Source organism: Dromiciops gliroides, chromosome 1 (genome assembly GCF_019393635.1).
Source record: "Dromiciops gliroides isolate mDroGli1 chromosome 1, mDroGli1.pri, whole genome shotgun sequence".
In the NCBI taxonomy this organism is placed as follows: Eukaryota; Metazoa; Chordata; class Mammalia; order Microbiotheria; family Microbiotheriidae; genus Dromiciops; species Dromiciops gliroides.
In genome coordinates this window covers 99,032,795-99,041,605 of record NC_057861.1, presented here as the reverse complement: position 1 = coordinate 99,041,605, position 8,811 = coordinate 99,032,795, and the positions used below count along the sequence as shown (strand labels likewise).

General features: G+C 36.0%; 1 non-coding gene across 1 annotated transcript; it reads right to left on the bottom strand.

Annotated features, from left to right (window-relative positions):
- Positions 1-835: 835 nt before the first annotated feature.
- LOC122737702 lies at positions 836-937 on the bottom strand. The gene has a single exon (XR_006354503.1). It is a non-coding gene; the product is annotated as a U6 spliceosomal RNA (small nuclear RNA).
- Between the last annotated feature and the right edge of the window lie 7,874 nt (positions 938-8,811).

Sequence of the window (8,811 nt, the reverse complement as noted above, 5' to 3'; positions counted from 1 at the left end):
AAAATTTATGAGATCCAGGTAAATGAGTAGGAAATGTATATGTCTGAATATGCATATCAAAAAGATAATGAGGTAACTAGTTAATTAAGCATGCAACTAAAAAAACCTATAAAAATCAACAAATTAATATTGATACAAGAACAAAAGTAGACATTGTGAAAATCAGACTAGAAATAAATAAAATTGAAAACAAATGACTGCAGCAAGTAAAGGACTGGCTAAAAAAATTAAAATCAAGTTAATTGACTATTAGTTCATTTGATGTTTGAGAGAGAGAAAGAGAGAGAGAGAGAGAGAGAGTTTGGGGGGGCAGGAAACTAGCTGAGATTTACTGATAAATTCAGCAACAGTTTAGGCTTTTAAGCATTTATTAAAGTATATTAGAGAGAGAGAAAGCCACCTTCACCTATCTATCCAAGAGGGAACACGTGAAGTTCTGCAAGTTAGGAAACTTGTCTATTCTCTTCCTTCTGCCACCACGAGCTTGTTCCCAAACCAAAGAGGCCAATCCAGCGAGCCAGCCTCACCTTCCTACTTCCTGTCTCCATCCCTAGAAGTGGAGGTCCTTCAAGATGATTTGTTGAAGGTGGTCTCCTGTTGATGTTGTAGTCCACAGCCTCTGAGAACAACACCCCACTCAGGGCCAGCCAGGTGTGGTCTTGATTTAATCAACTTTAAGTAGGTTCTCAGTCAGTCTCTCAGTCTCACCCAATTCAATCAATTCTGAATCAATCTTCAGGTGGGCGTCTGCCAAATCCCACTATTTTCTCACACACTAAATAAGAGGAGAAAAACCTGGCTTAATTTCCTTCTTTATGTGGAAGAATATCTGTTTTAAAATATAGGATGCTTCATAATGAGTGTATCCCACTTGTACAGAGGTCCTGTCAATCTTCTCTGTAACTTTCCACTTTTAATATACGTGCTTCTAAAGCACATCCTCTGGGCTACTTTTTAAGGAGGCTTGGGGGCTCAAGGACCTTAGGTTAGTTTATCCTCACCTGCACAAAGGAATAGTCAGGGAACTCGAGCTGGAAATTTCAGAGGCACAGATAGGGCCCTGAAGGTTCATGAAAGACCAAACGGACTCATGAACTGAAGCAGCTCAAGCTTAAAGTGCCCAAGTGATGTCATCAGCAATGAGGAGCATCTGGGTGACATCTCTATACATAAGGAATCCCTCTTAAATTTTAGCTCCATACTGCACCTCTTCCATTTCTATGGTGAACATTTTTTGGCTATATATATATATATATATATAAAATCTCCTACCCAATCAGGGAGCAGAGGTGCAGCCCAGCACAGCATGCTGTATATAGAAGGAGACATGCCTTTTGATGACTTTATAAGGGACTAACTAACTTGGCTCCAGAGCTTCTTTGTAGAGATGAATGGACAAAGGATACTCCAGAGAGGAAAGAAAGTCTTTGGAAACTGAAGACATGTAAAAGAAGCCAGTTTTTCCATATACATCCAATTTCCAGATCGTGCCCCTAAAGATTCTATAGAAAGGATATTCCCTTAGGTGAGATCAGGCCCTATCTTCTGGTTTGAGCTGAGATCTCATCTCACTCTCCACTGATTAAATAGTTCATGCACTCTTTTATATTACTCGGTGTGACTTCTTCAGTTTCTGTTGACTATTTTGCTTGAATAATGAATTTATTCACTATTTCATATGATGGTCTTTTGTGTAACCAATATTTAGTAATTTGTTGACAAATATAAGCTAAGGGCCCCCATCTCCCTTAGAAGCTAAGAGGGAAATGACTTTCCTTCTGAAACCAGACTTGTACTTCCAGACTTGACAGATATTTGAGATGTTGCAGATGGATAAAATTTTAGCCTAAAATCACTCTCAGTGAGTATTTGTCCTAGGGCCTTATCCTGCCCCCAAACGTCTGAGCTAACATGCTTGACTCTCTTCCTTTCCAAAGAAGTGGACCAGTATTCACATCATATTTCTCTCTTCCATTCATGAAACACAGCTCTGCATTTAAATAACTCATGTAGACATACCTATTTTCCACATCTTCCTGTTTTATGCTTTGTTGGATACTTATGATTAGAGAGTTATTAAACAAGATTGTCTCCATTATATCTCTCAAGGACATTAATAACTTTAATTTATAGATGAGAGACATCTTGTTGGATGAAAGCCTTAAGCATTTCACATTACTAAATCAAATCTCTTTTATAATCAACAAACAATAAGTACATCGTGAATTTAATTGTAGGATAGTCAATATGTGATGTACTATAAAATTTCACTAACAAAAAATGACCTGTTCCCCACTTACACTTTTGTTGAAAATGCAATGCCTATTATATACATAGATGATTTTCATAATAAATTTTGTATAAATTGTAAAGAAAATGTGTAGTTCAGTACTTGGTATTCTCTACATCACTTTTTTGGTATAGTAATGAGTCCTAAGCTTTGTTTTTGTTTTCCCACATGGTTGGTAACTTCCTCTATCTAAGATTTTGTGAACTGGTCACTAAAACCCCTTACAACTGTGTCACTTCCAGCCTAGATATACTTTATGTACTCATGGTCTAATTTGGCTGCTTTCCTTAGCCATTCTTTTAGTAGTATTTCTACCTTTTCTATAAGTACACTTAAGACTGTGAAGTTAAAATCCAGCCCAGTATGTTAACTATTAGCTATGATGGTGCATTAAAAAGTATATTTTTTAATTTGCAGATGTTTTCCTTTCTTTTGTTTTTGTTTTTTGTTTTTTTGTTTGTTTTTTTTTTTTGCGGGGCTTTGGAGGTTAAGTGATTTGCCCAGGGTCACATAGCTAGTAAGTGTCAAGTGTCTGAGGCCGGATTTGAACTCAGGTCCTCCTGAATCCAGGGCTGGTGCTTTATCCACTGTGCCTCCTAGCTACCCCCAGATGTTTTCCATTCTATTCTTCTAAAGTGTTTTTTATTCTTATCTATAAATGTCCTCAGGATAACTTTTCTGCATTGAATCGCTCACCAAACTTTCTATAAATTGTTTTTACCTTCTTCTGTTACTCTGTTTGAGGGAAAAAAAATCTTCCATCGTCTTTTTCCATAAAATTTTACAAATTTATGTTCTAACCCAATATTGCCTTTGGTTTTCATTTTTCCTTTCTTGACAAGTAAATCAAGTGTTTGCTGACTAGGAAATTTTTAGGCTTATTTAGTCATTAGGGTAAGTGATTTCTATTAGTTGAACTTCCATATGAAAATATTAGAGTCCTTGTCTATGTCCTTTCTTTTTCCCATTGCCATTTTTAATTTTCAATAACTTATTTTAATAGGTCAGGGTTGAGTTGTTTCAAATTGTATTCTTATCTTCTTCTCATTTTTTTTAACCTTTTCTTTGGCTTTGTAAAAATTTAAATCTTTGCTCTATCAAGCTGAAGGTCTAATAGCACACTAACTTAGGAATGATTCCCACATTAGTAAAGAATCATTTTATGTCCATTAAAATATAATTTTATCTTTTGTGATGTTATTTGGAACTTGTTGTGTTCAACTCCTACTGATTATTCTTTTCTCAAAGAAAGTACTCATAATATATGGTGTGAGACTTCTGTGTGGTCCATTAGTCTTTGGCCTTTCCCATTCTTTTTCTTGATCCATGTTTTCCAATGTCTTTATTAATCTGTTATCAGATGTTAATTCCCTACCACAAATAAGTTGATAATACTAAATTTTCACACTAGTGAGGAGACTTGAACAAATTGAATACAACATACAGATGTTTAGGTGGGTCAGGAAACACATAAGTGGGACACCATATTAAGACAATCTATGCAGCATGAAGGCCTAGAAGGAGATTTAATTGAATAGAAATTTAATTTTTTATTTCAATTTTTTAATTTTATTTTTTATTTAAAATTTAAATTTAATAGAAATTTCATTTAATTTCATTTTAATTTTAATTGAATTGAATAGAATTTTTTCTTTTTTTTTTTTTTTAGTGAGGCAATTGAGGTTAAGTAACTTGCCCAGGGCCACACAGCTAATAAGTGTTAAGTGTCTGAGGTCGGATTTGAACTCAGGTACTCCTGACTCCACGGCCAGTGCTCTATCCACTGTGCCATCTAGCTGCCCCCGAATTGAACAGAAATTTAATTGAATAGAAACAGCCCTAGATTTAGAGTCAAAAGACTAAAATTTTAATCCTAACTCTGCTACTGATTAGCTATATAAACTTTGAAAAGTCCCTTTTCCTCTTTGCACCTCAGTTTCCTCATCTATAAAATGGAAAAAATGATAATTATAGTAGCTACCTCACAAAGTACATTGTGAAGTTCAAAATAAATAATATATGTAAAATATTTGTGAATATAGCAATCATATATGTGGATTATATTTTACATATATAGATACGCAGATATGTATGTATACTAACTCAAGCATTTAAAGAACTTGAATAAAAAATAATCAGACTCACCAAAGTATAATTGCAATCATCTTTATATTATAATATCCTATAGAAATGCTTATATTATTCCAAAATTTGAAAATAAAATAATTTTTTTAAAAAAATATATAATTGCAGTATGTTTTCTGTTTCTATCACTGCCCTGTCACAGGTGGAAAAAAATTTTCTCTGATGTTATTGATTCCTCTTAAACCATTTTGTTTTTCACCCAATAGCCTGTAATCTCCTAAGTATTTGCAAATTGATTCTTGTTGATATGATCTGGTCCTTTCTTCCTTGGTATTTCTGAAATCTGAAGGCTCTGTGGGCAACAGGCTTATCCTTTCTCTCCCTTTCATGAGAATACACATAAAGTTTGTCCTTTTCTAAACTTGGGGCACCTGAATAGCCTTCTGTAAATGGTCTAAGATCATCACTAGGGATTCCACGAGGATTCTACCTCATTCCCAAAGTTCCTTAAAGACCCAGCAGACTGGAACACATCTGGTTTCTCCAAACAATGTTGGAATCCTTCTATTTTATGCTGCAATTTCTTGTTCACCCATTTCAGGTGCTGTATGTCCCAGGAGTTACTAGAGCTCATTTCTGACCTTTCTGGTGATGACAAAGGTGGAGAAAACATTAAATATCCTTGCCTTTTCTCCAGTTCTTCAGAGGCCTAATTCCCTAGCCGCTAGACTGAGAATATTCCTAATGAATGCCGTAGTCTGAGAAATGGCCCTTAACTGGTTTTCTTTTTCTATACTTTTGATGGGTTGACTATTTTTCCTACATAACAAGATGTCATATTTCTATGAATATTTGGCAATACCTGTCTCAAAGGAGAGCATATCTAAAATAGAATCATTAAATTTGGGAGGAAACATATATTGGTATATCATTTGAACACAAATATCCAGCTAGTGACAGAGCCACGCATAACATTTACAGAGAGATCTAAAGCATTAGCATCTTGGGGGAAATACTGTGAGATGAAGCCAGTCATTTGAGCTCATTACATCAGGTTCTTACAAAACTCCCTAGCTTTCTGAGCTAATTCCACAATTTTTCATGTTTGTTACTTCATTCCCTGGCCAAATCTTGAGAAGTTTTTTTTTTCTTCCTTGTCTTTAGAGTTATAGAGTTAGAAAAAGTCACAAAAGTACTTTTTCTCAGGCTATTAAATATTTTATGTGAAAGTAAACAGGAATGGCTTTTAAAACTACATATGGGGGCAGCTAGGTTGCGCAATGAATAGAGCACCGGCCCTGGATTCAAAAGGACTTGAATTAAAATCTGGCTTCAGACACTTGACACTTACTAGCTGTGTGACCCTGGGCAAGTCACTTAACCCTCATTGCCCTGCAAAAAAAACCCAAACACCTACATGTAGAATCATAAAACTTAGAAAGATCTTAGAGATTATCTGGTCCAACTCCCCTCATTTTACAGATAAGAATACTGAGGCTTCAAAGACGATAATTGAGTGATTTCTCCATACTTACAAAGCCATTGGCAGAACTGGGTTCAGAATGCTTGACTCTGGGTACCATCCCTTTCTTTCATTACAAACCTAGAATTATAGCAATGCAGAAGGCCAGTGCTGGAAGTGAATTCCCAGACCATTCTAGAACACCAAAAGCACTACAATATCATGACATTATATGCTCTACTTAAAGACATCCAATGAGGGCTAATTCACTCCTTCCCTAGACAGATCATTCTTCTTTGGGGGCAGTTCTAATTATTAGGATACTTTTCCTTACCTTACACCAAAACATGCCTCTTTACAACATTTATCCATTCTTGGTTGTGTTCTGTGGGATTTTGTGCAAAAGAATTTCACAGTCAGGGCAACTAGGAGGCACAATGGATAAAGCACTGGCCTGGAGTCAGGAAGACACATCTTCCTGAATTCAAATCTGGCCTCACACAGTTACTAGCTGTATGACCCTCGGCAAGTCACTTAACCCTGTTTGCCTCAGTTTCCTCATCTGTAAAATGAATTGGAGAAGGAAATGGCAAACCACTCCAGCATCTCTGCCAAGAAAACCCCAAATGGGGTCACAAAGAGTCAGACACTACTGAAAAATGATTCAGAAAATAATGTCTTGGTCAGGCTTTTTCCTCAGACCAATTAATTTGGCAGCTGTGTGGAGCATCAATTGAAAAGGGGAAATAGTGGAGCAGGAATAAGAAGCCTGAATGTCAAAGATCTCTAGTACATTTAAATAATCACAGAATCTCAAAGTTGCAGGAGGCCTCAGTGATCATATGAACTTAGCTGGAGTTCCATAGCTTGGGGTCTGTGAACTTGTTTTTGTTTTTAATATTTTTATAACTGCATTTCAATATAAGTGGCTTCCCTTGTCAACCTACATAATTTATTTGATGCTTTTAAAAGCATTCTGAGGAGTTTGCTGTTTTCACAAGACTTCCAAAGGCCTCCAAAATGCCAAGCAAAAGAAGAAGAAGAAGTTTAAGAACCCCCTAGTCTAATCCACACTTGAATAGGGTGGTTTCCTTAACAGCTATTCATGAGTAAATTTATATGGGTCACTGTTGTATTGGGGAAATAAAAAGATTGATCAAGAACTGAGACTAGTATTTTCAGACAACTGGAGGGGTGCTGGAGAGGATAGAAGTCATTTATAAATGAATGCCAAGGATATTAATTCCCTGGTTCACTTCTCTGTTACTGACTGCTATTGTTTCATTAAATTCCTTTTGTTTTCAATTGATCAGTCATATGGCTCGGGCTCATTTTACCGAGAGACACATTTGTGAAAATGTGAACCAAAGAGTGATTTGCGGAAAGCCTCTGCAAAATTAAAATTGATCTACGTAAACCTAGATCTTGGCTCTAGGCCACAGGTTGCACCCTCATTTTACAGAAAACAGAGGGCCAGAGACATGCTGTGATTTGTCTAAGGCCACATAACTAAGCTCAGAACCCAAATCTCCCAAAATCACATAACCTCAGAGACATTTAATCTGCATATAGCAAACAAAAATCCCCTCTACAGCACAGTCAAAAAATGGTAATCCAGAATTTGCTTTCAAACCTCCAGCAAAGGAGAACCTAATACTTCCCAATGCAACTTATTCCATTAAGGGTAGTTCCCATTAGTAGGAAATTTGTACAGAGTTTGTTAGTTATCAATCTAAATCTTACTCTCTGAAATTTTTCCTCATTGTTCCTGATTCTACCCTCTGGGGCAAATAAGAACAAGCCTAATAGACCAACATTTTACACCTTATACAAAAATAAGGTCAAAATGGGTTCAAGATTTATACATAAAGGGTGATACCATAAATAAATTAGGAGATGAAGGAATAATTTACCTCTCAGATCTATGGAGAGGAAAACAATTTATGTCCAAACAAGAGATAGAGAATATTATGAAATGTAAGATGGATTACTTTGATTACATTAAATTAAAAAGGTTTTGTACAAACAGCAGCAAAGCAGTCAAAATTACAAGGGAGGCAGAAAACTGGGAAACAATTTTTACAGCCAGTATTTCTGATAAAGGCCTCGTTTCTAAAATATATACGTAACTAAATCAAATTTATAAGAATCCAAGTCATTCCCCAATTGAGAAATGGTCAAAGGATACAAACAGACAGTTTTCTGATGAAGCAATCAAAGCTATCTATTGCCATATGAAAAAATGTTCTAAATCACTATTGATCAGAGGAATGCAAATTAAAACAACTATGAGGTACCACCTCACACCTGTCAGATTGGCTAATATGACAAAAAAAAAAGGAAAATAATAAATGTTGGAGAAGCTGTGGGAAAATTGGAACACTAATCAATTGTTGGTGGAGCTGTGAACTGACCCAATCTTTCTGTAGAGCAATTTGGAACTATGCCCAAAGGGCTATGAATCTGTTCACACCTTTTGACCCAGTGAAACCACTGCTAGATCTGTAACCCAAAGAGATCATAGAAGATGGAAAAGGACTCACATGTATGAAAATATTTATAGCAGCTTTCTTTGTGGTGGCAAAGAATTGGAAATCAAGGGATTGCCCCTCAGTTGGGGAATGGCTAAACAAGTTGTGGTATGTGAATGTCATGGAATACTATTGTGCTGTAAGAAACAATGAGAAGGAAAAGTTCAGAGAAACCTGGAAGGACTTATATGAACTAATGCTGACTGAGAGGAGCAGAACCAAGAGAACATGGTACACAGTAACAACAACATTGTGTGATGAACAATGGTGATAAACGGCTCTTCTCAGCAGTGCAATGATCCAATACAGTTTTGAAGAACTCATGATAGAAAATGTTCTCAACATCCAGAAAAAAAAAAAAGAACTGTGGATTATGAATACAGATTGAACCATACTTTTGGGCTGTTTTTTTCCTTCTTTTTGAGGTTTTTCCCTTGTGTTCT